We start from the raw sequence: 11,518 nt of genomic DNA, 5'->3' as shown, positions 1-11,518 counted from the left end.
TTGTAATCGTTAGATGCCTCCATTTCTGGATGGCTCTGCCTTTTCTCTGTGGACCCCACAGAGGCTTATCTTGGCCAAGGTTCTTGGCAGAATGAGCTCCCCAGTGAAGTCGGGACAGTACAGTTGCTTTTATCCAACACATTCTCACTCCCAACTCGTCACATATTGACGCTTGGGCAGGTACCCTCCGCGTCACATATTGACGCCGAGGGTACCCCCTTGGCGTCAAAATGTGACGCGAAGGGTTCTCTCATTGAATGCTGTACCGCTCCCTAAGCGTCCGATACTGACGACCTAGGAACGAATAAGATGACGAGTCTATTCTATTTTTTTTAAAACCTTTATTTACAATTTATGTGCTAGTTTGAACAGGATATTAAGAATATTTACTACAAATACATGTCAGACATATCGGTCAAAGGACTTTAATTCGGTATTTAAAAATAACTCAGTAAAATATAAAACCGGAGGGTTTTTGTTGTGGTTGTTAGCTTGATTTAAAAGCCTTAAAAAAAAAAAAACTATTTTTGAGTATATCAATGATTTACACCAAATAAATTTAAGAAAAATTAAGATGTGTTTTCGTTTGCGATTGTATGCAAACTGTTCTGTAAACATTTTAATATGTTTGATTGAAATAAAAATAAGGACGGATCCCACAAAAACCCAAGAAGAAGAATAAGCTGACGTCATCATATGCGACACTTACACTCAGGTGAGTAGAAATCTGCATCTGTCAAAATGTTTTTGTACTCTAAAACCAAAAATAACTCCAAAGTGTTACGTTATAAAATTACTGATGGTAGTAGGACTGTGATACGAATGGTTGAAGACACGTTTGTAACATTTTTTTTGCCGGAAAATATACGGTGGAAGCTAGCTAAATTAGCCTCTCGGAGGCTAATTGTTCCTGTACACTGTACCTGTGCTTAATACGTTTAATTAGCCGTGATAAAGTCACATAATGTTTATAGTCATGCTTGTTGTTGCCACTTTGTAATATTGGAGGGTTGCTAAAAACATCAGTGCTCCTAGGCTGTGATGATCTTTAAATTTTGTTTATGAACTTTGTCTGAATACACTGATTGCAGCTATAGGTCATTTACTTGAATTAAAAATGAACTTGCGTCAGTACAGGCAAATTTCTTTCCTCCTATTTATTGCTGTTGCAAGCCAGATGAAGAGAAGTAAAGAGCTGAGAACCTGATCTTTGAACAGACAGACCATAGGTCAGGAGCAGCCTGGGATGCTTACTGAGGAGCATCCAATGATGATACCAGAGAACCAGGAAGAGACTGTAATAGTGGCTGATCTTGTTCCTCTTTCTCATCCTGTTGTCCCATCCTCTCAGTCTTTTCAGAAGAAGAAAAGACCCAGAAGCATCTCTCCAACTGCCTCTCCTCCCGCTCCGTCATCTCTCCTTCCCCCAGCCCCGCCCGTAGATCAGCCACATCTGCATTCATGTCACCTGCTGACCATGCCGTCTCCTTAAGTCAGGGTGGCGTAAGTTTTGTTTTCTGTGGATTCATCCATTTTCTTACACCCTTGTCCCTAGTGTGGTCAGGAGTGTTGCTGGAGTACACCCAGGACAGGTTGGCAGTCTGTCGCAGGGCAACACAGAAACAGACAGAACACACAACCATGCACACACACACACACACACACACTCACACCTAGGGAGAATTTAGAGAAACCAATTAACCTGGCTGTCTTGTTTCTGGACTGTGGGAGGAAGCCGGAGAACCCGGAAAGAACCCACCAGAGGGAGAACATGCAAACTCCATGCAGAAAGACCTCCGGCCGAGAATCGAACCCAGAAGAAAACTGAACTCGTGACTTAAGGAGTCCAGCCCTAAAATGTCAAAATTCTCACAGAAACAGAAAACCTATAGAGACCGTTTATAAGCAAAGACAACTTGTTTTGGGCTTAGTTTCCATTTATGTGGCCAGTGTAAAGTGGTTAAAGTTAATGTTAAACTAATTTGAGAAAATGTGTAAATCCATGTAAAGAAGAGTAAAGTTTAGAAGGATTATAAAATATGTCAGTCACCACCCTAGTTTTCAGTTTTCAAGTGTACACGCTTTGACTTCATTTCTTCTTTTGTTTTTAAAATAGTTTTTTTTTTCCTTTTCTTGTTATTTAGATTGGTGGAAATGTAGTACACAAAATCAATCCCTGGTCGTAGAACTAATGCGGTAAGTCTAAAAGTTTAACTAATCCAGCCTGTGACAGTATATCCCCACCCCAGTCAAACATGCCAAGATACACTGAGAGACATTGCCACGTGTGGAGTAGATGGGGGGGAGGGGTGATAAGAGAGGCAGTGGTCTGCAAAAAATAACCACAGTTGTTTACTTATAAACTTTGTGGCTTTAATTACTGACCTACCAGACTCCTTTCTTTATTTGTCTTTATTTTTTTATGAGGACAAAAACGGGCATTACAACAGGAATCAGTAATACTTGTACCACATAAGTCACAACATCTTTGGGTGAAACAAATTCATACAAAAAGTCAGCATTTGCACAGAAATATAGAGATTGAACTCCAAATATCGAAATTAGGCCGTTTATCAGCAAAGGAATGCTGATTTTGATGTTTGGACACACTGATTCAACACTTATTATTTAACACTATGCCTTTTATAATTAATATAAGCCACACATTTAATCTGAAACTCACTTTTTTTCTGTTTTGATTTTTAGACTTTTCTAAGAAACTAAAGCACTACAAGAGATTTTCATTGTTTGTGTAGTGGTAAGAATGACTGGAGTCAGTTTATCATTTAACACTTAATAAGTCAAGATAATATTGTATATTTGGGACAAAACAAGATGTAAGTACTAGTTGGCATTTGGGTGGATGTAGGCAGAGAAGATGCTTTGGCTACATTACCTCCTTTTAAAGTCAGGTATACATCTTAGAGAGATTTGTGAACCTTATAGAACAAAAAATCCACATCCTGATTTTATTGTTGTTCTTTTCTAGCGGAAAAATATGGGATGATACCTGGGAACCTGCAAGTAAATGCTCTCATGTTGCTGTCCACCAAGTGCCACTTCCTTCAGACAGAGAACAAGTCCTTCCATGATGTTACGTTTTCTTTTTTGTATTACAAAGTATTAATTTCTTTTCTTTTTTTTTTACTGCAGTTTGACCATTTTACGATGTTTTCTGTGTAATATTGTTTTCGGCCATTCACTGAAATGAATGTTATGGTTGTAATATATGTAAGCTTATGTTGGGCTGTTTACTGACACATTTTTGTCAAGTTCTGTTAAAGACTAAGTGAGGCTGATTGAGTCACTGCATCAGGCAGGTATTGTGCCTGTATTAAGTCTTGAAATTTAGAACAGAATTGTTTGTAGATTTTGTTCAGTAAATATGACCTAAAGTCTTAAAAACTTTAAACATGGTATTGTACACACTTCTTTTTGAGTGTTTTTAATGTTGATGTGGATGTACAAAGTAAAGTCTATAAAAATACATAACAAAATAAGCACAACTTGATTTTAATATAACTAATTGGAAGTGGGGTTTTTTTTTAACTCAAAAAGCTATTACTTTAATATCTTTTTTGTGTCATGGATTTTGTCAATCAAGACTGTATTTGCAAAATGCTATAATAAAATTGCTTTCAAATGCAGTACTTATTTTTAAACACAGCAACTTTAAGTGAAGTTATTGATGAAGAGCATGATAAAAATACATTGTAATGTCCAGATCAACTGACTGTAGTACAACAGCACATTTTAATAAACCTATGTCACAAATGCCATACACAATTTTGAAGAACACACAAAATATAAATTTACATTTATATATATATATATATCTGTAGATATATATCAGGACAGGTATATCTATATAGATATATGTATATAGATATATAAATGCAAATGTATATTTTGTGTGTTTAAAATTGTGTATGGCATTTGTGACAGATAGATAGATAGACTTTTTATAAGCATCCCAGCTCAGCATAGTTGGTTCTAGAAATTCTTGTACGGCTGATAGGCGGGAATCTGAAATGGAACGCAGCCATCGTACGGCAGACTAATTAAGAGAAGAAAGGAACACTATCAGCACGTTGTGGGAGGTAGTAAGGTTTTCAATAAGATGACAACCGTATTTGTCTGTAGCCAAATAAGATCAAGGTCAACGATACACTCAGAAATGTTGNCCAAAAATAACTCCAAAGTGTTACGTTATAAAATTACTGATGGTAGTTTTAGGACTTAATGGCAGTAGGACTGTGATGCGAATGGTTGAAGACACGTTTGTAACATTTTTTCTGCCGGAACATTTTTTCTGCCGGAAAATATACGGTGGAAGCTAGCTAAATTAGCCTCTTGGAGGCTAATTGTTCCTGTACACTGTACCTGTGCTTAATACGTTTAATTAGCCATGGTAGAGTCACATAATAATGTTTATAGTCATGCTTGTTGTTGCCACTTTGTAATATTGGAGGGTTGCTAAAAACATCAGTGCCCCTAGGCTGTGATCTTTAAAGTTCTGAACCCTGTCTGAATACACTGATTGCAGCTAGGTCATTTACTTGAATTAAAAATGAACTTGCGTCAGTGCAGGCAAATTTATTTTCTCCTGTTTGTTATTTATTGCTGTTGCACGCCAGATGAAGAGAAGTAAAGAGCTGAGAACCTGATCTTTGAACAGACAGAGACCATAGCTGAGGAGCATCCAATGATGATACCAGAGAACCAGGAAGAGACTGTGATATCCTTGTCCCTATTGTGGTCGGGAGTGTTGCTAGGGTATACCCAGGACAGGTTGCCAGTCTGTCACAGGGCAACACAGAAATAGACAGAACACACAACCATGCACACACACACACACACACACACACTCACACCTAGGGAGAATTTAGAGAAACCAATTAACCTGGCTGTCTTGTTTCTGGACTGTGGGAGGAAGCCGGAGAACCCGGAAAGAACCCACCATGCAGAGGGAGAACATGCAAACTCCATGCAGAAAGACCTCGGGCCGAGAATCGAACCCAGAAGAAAACTGAACTTGCGACTTAAGGAGTCCAGCCCTAAAATGTCAAAATTCTCACAGAAACAGAAAAACTATAGAGACCGTTTATAAGCAAAGACAACTTGTTTTGGGCTTAGTTTCCATTTATGTGGCCAGTGTAAAGTGGTTAAAGTTAATGTTAAACTAATTTGAGAAAATGTGTAAATCCATGTAAAGTTTAGAAGGATTATAAAATATGACAGTCACCACACTAGTTTTCAGTTTTCAGGTGTACATGCTTTGACTTCATTTCTTATTTTGTTTTTAAAATTGTTTTTTTTTCTCCTTTTCTTATTTAGGTTGGTGGTAATGTAGTACCCAAAATCAATCCCTGGGCGTAGAACTAATGCGGTAAGTCTAAAAGTTTAACTAATCCACCCTGTGACAGTGTATCCCCACCCCAGTCAAACATGCCAAGATACACTGAGAGACATTGCCACGTGTGAAGATGAGTAGATGGGGGGAGGGGTGATAAATAATAAGCACAGTTGTTTACTTATAAACTTTGTGGCTTTAATTACTGGCCTACCAGGCTCCTTTTCTGGCTTTATATTTGTCTTTATTTTTTTATGAGGACAAAAACGGGCATTACAACTTACTTATAAATACTTATACCACATAAGTCACAACATCTTTAGGTGAAACAAATTCACACAAAGTCAGCATGTGCACAGAAACATAGAAATACAGAGATAGAACTCCAAATATCGTAATTAGGCTGTTTATCAGCAAAGGAATGCTGATTTTGATATTTGGACTTTTTAAAGGTGATTCAACACTTATTATTTAACACTGTGCCTTTTATAATTCAAATAAGTTGGACATTTAATCTGAAACTGTCACTTTTTTTCTGTTTTGATTTTTAGATTTTTCTAAGAAACTGAAGCACTACGAGAGATTTTCATTGTTTGTGTTGTGGTAAAAATGACTGCAGTCAGTTTATCATTTAACACTTAATAAGTCAAGATAATATTGTATATTTGGGACAAAACAAGATGTAAGTACTAGTTGGCATTTGGGTGGATGTAGGCAAAGAACCTACTTTGGCTACATTACCTCCTTTTAAAGTCAGGTGTACATCTTAGAAAGAGAGATTTGTGAACCTTACAGCACAAAAAATCCACATCCTTATTTTGTTGTTGTTCTTTTCTAGCGGAAAAATCTGGGATGATACCTGGGAACCTGCAAGTAAATCCTCTCATGTTGCTGTCCACCAAGTGCCACTTCCTTCAGACAGCGAACAAGTCCTTCCATGATGTTACTTTTTCTTTTTTGTATTACAAAGTATTAATTTATTTTCTTTTTTTTTACTGCAGTTTGACCATTTTACGAAGTTTTCTGTGTAATATTGTTTTCGGCCATTCACTGAAATGAATGTTATGGTTGTAATATAATAGTTATGTAAGCTTATGTTACACAACTTGACACATTTTTGTCAAGTTCTGTTAAAGACTAAGTGAGGCTGATTGAGTCACTGCATCAGGCAGGTATTGTGCCTGTATTAAGTCTTGAAATTTAGAACAGAATTGTTTGTAGATTTTGTTCAGTAAATATGACCTAAAGTCTTAAAAACTTTAAACATGGTATTGTACACATTTCTTTTTGAGTGTTTTGATGCGGATGTACAAAGTAAAGTCTATAAAAATACATAAGAAAATAAGCACAACTTGATTTTAATATAACTAATTAGAAGTGTTTTTTTAACTCAAAAAGCTATTATTTTAATATTATATTTTTTGTGTCATGGATTTTGTCAATCAAGACTGTATTTGCAAAATGTTATAATAAAATTGCTTTCAAATGCAGTACATTTATTTTTAAACACAGCAACTTTAAGTGAAGTTATTGATGAAGAGCATAATAAAAATAGATTGTAATGTCCAGATCAACTGACTGTATTAGAACAATACATTTTAATAAACCTATGTCACAAATAACATACACAATTTTGAAGAACACACAAAATATAAATTTATATATATATATATATATATATATATATATATATATATATATATATATATATCTGTAGATATATATCAGGACAGGTATATCTATATAGATATATGTATATAGATATATAAATGCAAATGTATATTTTGTGTGTTTAAAATTGTGTATGGCATTTGTGACAGATAGATAGATAGACTTTTTTATAAGCATCCCAGCTCCGCATAGTTGGTTCTAGAAATTGTACGGCTGATCGGCGGGAATCTGAAATGGAACGCAGCCATCGTACGGCAGACTAATTAAGAGAAGAAAGGAACACTATCAGCACGTTGTGGGAGGTAATAAGATTTTCAATAAGATGACAACCGTATTTGTCTGTTGCCAAATAAGATCAAGGCCAACGATACACTCAGAAATGTTACTTCAAAATGTAGTGAAACTGTTCGTTTGATACAGAAAGAGTCATGATGGGATTTATAAAGACTTTTTGCCTGACAAGCTGGTCGTCATTGTAGGCTGGTCAAGTTTGCCCTGTGTGTTGTCTTTAAGGCATGACGCAAGGTTAAACTGTGTAACAGATTCGTTTCCTACACACTTGTAGAACTGTGTGAAGCTATTATGTGTTTTATTCAGTGTGATCAGTATTTACACATAAAAAAAGTTTTATGGAGAAGTATTTTGAATAGCATGTTTACCTGTCTAAGGTTAATTATTTAAGTTAAAGTTTGCAGCTTATTTTGTGTATGAAAGGAAACCCAGATTGAAGACCTTCTACATTACAGTTTAGTAAATTAATATTGAATCAGTCTGAGTCTACTGTAATTTAAACTACATTAGTATAGTAATCTAAATTATGTTTGATTGACATAGTGCTTTTCTCCTAGAGAAACACTACGTTAAACTGTATATAAAATCAATGTAGGGCTAGATTGGGGTTAGGGTTAACCCTAACTCCATCACTAATCTCAAATTGAGTGGTAGAGATGGCTTAAATGCTTTATGAAAGTAATGGTTCAAAGATGCATTTTCTCTAGAATTGAGCTCTGTAGCCCGACTAAATCTGTTCTAGTGGAAAAAGAATGATCTGCCTGAGGCCTCAGGCCTCTGTGGTTCATTTCATCATTTCATAAGTTTGCAGAGAAAAGGCATAAAGAGAATGTAAGTTAAGTTGTGTCCATCTAATTACTGTAGTTGAAATAGAGGTCTACCCCTTTTGGTTTGTAAATGCATCCAAATACCAAGTTAATGTTAAGATTATTTCACTAAGTTGGGACGCTCTGTTTTAAAAACAAAGTTAGGTCCAAATCTGAAGCATTTCAACTAAATGACACCGACAGCAAGTTCTACCAAACCTTAGTCAGCTTCCTTTTTCACCTGTCAACTGTTGAACCTAGACGTGCATAAATAACGCTAGGTCTACAGGTCCTTCTCAAAAAATTAGCATATTGTGAAAAAGTTCATAATTTTCCATAATGTAATGATAAAAATTAAACTCATATATTTTAGATTCATTGCACACCAACTGAAATATTTCAGGTCATTTATTGTTTTAATACTGATAATTTTTGGCATACAGCTCATGAAAACCCAAAATCCCTGTCTCAAAAAATTAGCATATTTCATCCAAACAATAAAAGAAATGTGTTTTAATACCAAAAAAGTTAACCTTCAAATAATTGTGTTCAGTTATGCACTCAATACTTGGTCAGGAATCCTTTTGCAGCCTTCAATGCGGCATGGAGGCCCAGGATGCTTCGATAGCGGCTTGAAGCTCATCCAGAGTTTTGGGTCTTGCGTCTCTCAACTTTCTCTTCACAATGTCCCACAGATTCTCTCTGGGGTTCAGGTCAGGAAAGTTGGCAGGCCAACTGAGCACAGTAACACCATGGTCAGTAATACCAGTGGTTTTGGCACTGTGAGCAGGTGCCAGGTTGTGCTGAAAAATGAAATCTTCATCTCCATAAAGCTTTTCACCAGATGGGAAGCATGAAGTGCTCCAGAATCTCCTGATAGCTGCTGCATTGACCTGCCCCTGATAAAACACAGTGGACCAACACCAGCAGCTGACATGGCTCCCACTATAATTGCCTCCACTGTATGTAGGCAATTATAACTCATTTTCATATGTCCTTAAAGAGTACCTAAAAGCTGAACAACTTATTTCTCCTGACAATTTCTTGAAACCACTTCTTGTTCATCCAACATTTTAATATGCTTCATTACTGACTTGTCATCAGCTGATGGATTCAGAACATGTCCTGAAGAATCCACTAAATTAGATGCTGTTTTGTTTATAAAATCATGCCTTTACGATTTGTATAAATGCATTTCATTAAACAAAATCATACCTGAATACCGCATTAAAAGATCACTTTGACAAGTACTGAAATTTTATTTAACTTATTTCTTTTTAATAAAGACATTGACAGTCATCCTTAACCGCTTTCAATTGACCAAGGATAAGAAATTGTTCCACCAGTACACACTTTGTGCATTCTTTGGCTTAAGAAATAAGTCAGAGCTGCACATATTAATAAAAAAAGTAGAAGATCCAAAAAGATGTCTTGGCTATGTTAGTTACTACAGAATCACTGGGACTACTTAACGTAGCATTGTAGCCATTTTTAACTGCTCAACATAAGCACAAGTGTTATTACTCCACTTGAAGTAAAAATAGTAAAACTATTAAATTAACTACAATTTATCTTATTACCTAGAAAATACACTAGATGTGCAGAAACATAAGTGAAAAAGAAACACACTCAATGACATGCATGTGGAAGTAATTACAGCTCTAGTAAGCCCTTTTAGAAAGTACAAAGGCACAAACAAATTAACTATTTAAAAAAAAAATCAACAAGATAAAACACTTCCCATTTGGAAACATGAAAGCACAAGAACAAATTGACTTATGAGCAAACTATATATGACTATTATCAGTCACTACTGAAGTCGTCGTCAAAGGTAACGCTCTCTGCTCCTGACAAAGTCTGTAGATCGGGGTGTCCAAAGTTGGTCCTAGTGGCCCGGCATCCTGCATGTTTTATTCTCTCCCTGGTGGTAGAAACAACCTTTTCAGCTTGTCAATGTTCTTCTTAGGCCTTCTAACGAGCCATCATTTGATGCAGGTGTGTTAAACCAGGGAGAGAACTTAAACATACAGGATGCCGGGCCTCCAGGACCCACTTTGGGCTCCCCTGCTGTAGATAATACAGCAGCTGCAGCTTCATCTGTTGGTGCTGCAGCTCTCTGAGGATGATGCTCTGGAGACCTCTTGGACCTTCGTCAGTTAGGGCACAGGACAAACCTTTAAAGTTGAACATAAATAAAAATACAAATACAAAATTTAGATGCTTTTACTTTTGGTATGATTATGCATTACTTAAAAACCTACTTTTAAATTTACCTCCTGATAACAGGTGGGAAACTCCTTTAGAGTGTCTTCATAGGATGACAGAGATTTCCAACGATGGTCCATCAACAAAGATCCTCTTTTCCTCTTCCAGTCTCTTTACCATCATGATGTCATCGATTGCCCTTGTTCTTGTGTGAAGACTGAGAGTCTGAAATGCATTTATGAAAAGGACAAATCAACTCATTAAAAGTTTAAATTTGTAAGTTGAGGTCAACACCTGGAGTATCTAGTCACATTATCTGTCAGCTATGATGACAGTATAAAACATATTAGTGTATGTTTACTTACCACTGTGTGATTGTTGCCATGGCAATGTTGGAAGAGACCGGACAGGATCTCTTCCAAAGACAGAACTTCTGTGTCTGTATCAGTCTTCAAGTGACCAACATCTTCTAAAGCTAAGATGTTTTCTCCTTTCTGATCTTGCAATGAGCCTTGGCACAAGCTTTGTCCATCTGTATCTGCCCAAACATCCACAAACAACATCAACTGTGTCAAAGATGTTTATGCAGTATGTACCAGCAAGGTTATACAATGCCTGGTCATTGTTCCTTAACTTACATTCATGGGCTTTGCCATGGAAAATTGAGATAAATTGCTTCATTTTAAGCAGGTGTTGGAGCTCAGGACAGCTTTTTGTTAGTTTTCAAGATATGGCCAGTACTTGCAGGTTACATCCATGGAAAAAAAGTGATTGTCTGTTGGCCAGCCTTTGTTGAAAGAACAAAGCTTATGCAAATATCTCATACTATCTCGAAGGGCACTAAGCAGCACTGCATGTCTACACACCGCTAGCTCCAAGCCTCCTCATCCAGTTTGCTTCTGGATCTGTGAGAGATCTCCCTGGCTGCTGACCATTGCCCACCACAAAATCTAGAATGCATACAATTCAGTCAGGCAAGCTGTTATTACAGGCTAAAAGTTTACTGTTATTATACATTTAAAATCTGCAGTCTTACATTTTTGGTTGATTAGTGTATACAGTCCACAAATGTTCCTACGTTTTCATCCTTGGCTATGAAAAGGTCCTGAAATATAGCCTGTTCCTCCAATCTGAAAACAAAGCAATAAAATACACTTCATGAGCTGTTATTGTCCAAAGGTAGTGAACATCA

The 11,518-nt window shown here is 36.5% G+C and overlaps 3 long non-coding RNA genes across 7 annotated transcripts in view; 2 read left to right on the top strand and 1 right to left on the bottom strand.

Annotated features, from left to right (window-relative positions):
* The first annotated feature begins 573 nt into the window (after positions 1-573).
* On the top strand, positions 574-6,446 carry LOC106948882 (uncharacterized). 2 transcript variants are annotated; one of them, XR_001425276.1, is made up of 4 exons: positions 574-715; positions 1,352-1,503; positions 5,338-5,389; positions 6,192-6,446. It is a non-coding gene; the product is annotated as an uncharacterized LOC106948882 (long non-coding RNA). The 2 variants fall into 2 exon arrangements; XR_001425275.1 differs by lacking the exon at positions 574-715 and having other exon boundaries at positions 812-1,503.
* Positions 6,447-10,154: 3,708 nt separating this feature from the next.
* LOC106948881 (uncharacterized) overlaps positions 10,155-11,518 on the bottom strand; it is a 5,215-nt gene continuing 3,851 nt past the window's right edge. For 3 of the 4 annotated variants that reach the window (XR_001425271.1, XR_001425274.1, XR_001425273.1), the window contains 2 exons: positions 10,383-10,551; positions 10,155-10,295 (listed from right to left, as the gene is read on the bottom strand). This is a non-coding gene — a long non-coding RNA (uncharacterized LOC106948881). The remainder of the gene's footprint in view (positions 10,296-10,382; positions 10,552-11,518) is intronic. The other variant, XR_001425272.1, reaches the window with a different exon arrangement.
* LOC106948883 (uncharacterized) overlaps positions 10,878-11,518 on the top strand; it is a 3,798-nt gene continuing 3,157 nt past the window's right edge. The window contains exon 1 of the long non-coding RNA XR_001425277.1: positions 10,878-10,929. This is a non-coding gene — a long non-coding RNA (uncharacterized LOC106948883). The remainder of the gene's footprint in view (positions 10,930-11,518) is intronic.

This window comes from Poecilia latipinna, unplaced genomic scaffold, assembly GCF_001443285.1.
Source record: "Poecilia latipinna isolate Pla-1442-1.1 unplaced genomic scaffold, P_latipinna-1.0 Scaffold310, whole genome shotgun sequence".
Classification (NCBI taxonomy): domain Eukaryota; kingdom Metazoa; phylum Chordata; class Actinopteri; order Cyprinodontiformes; family Poeciliidae; genus Poecilia; species Poecilia latipinna.
Note: the sequence above shows the minus strand (reverse complement) of the source record. Positions and strands in the feature narration are given on the sequence as shown.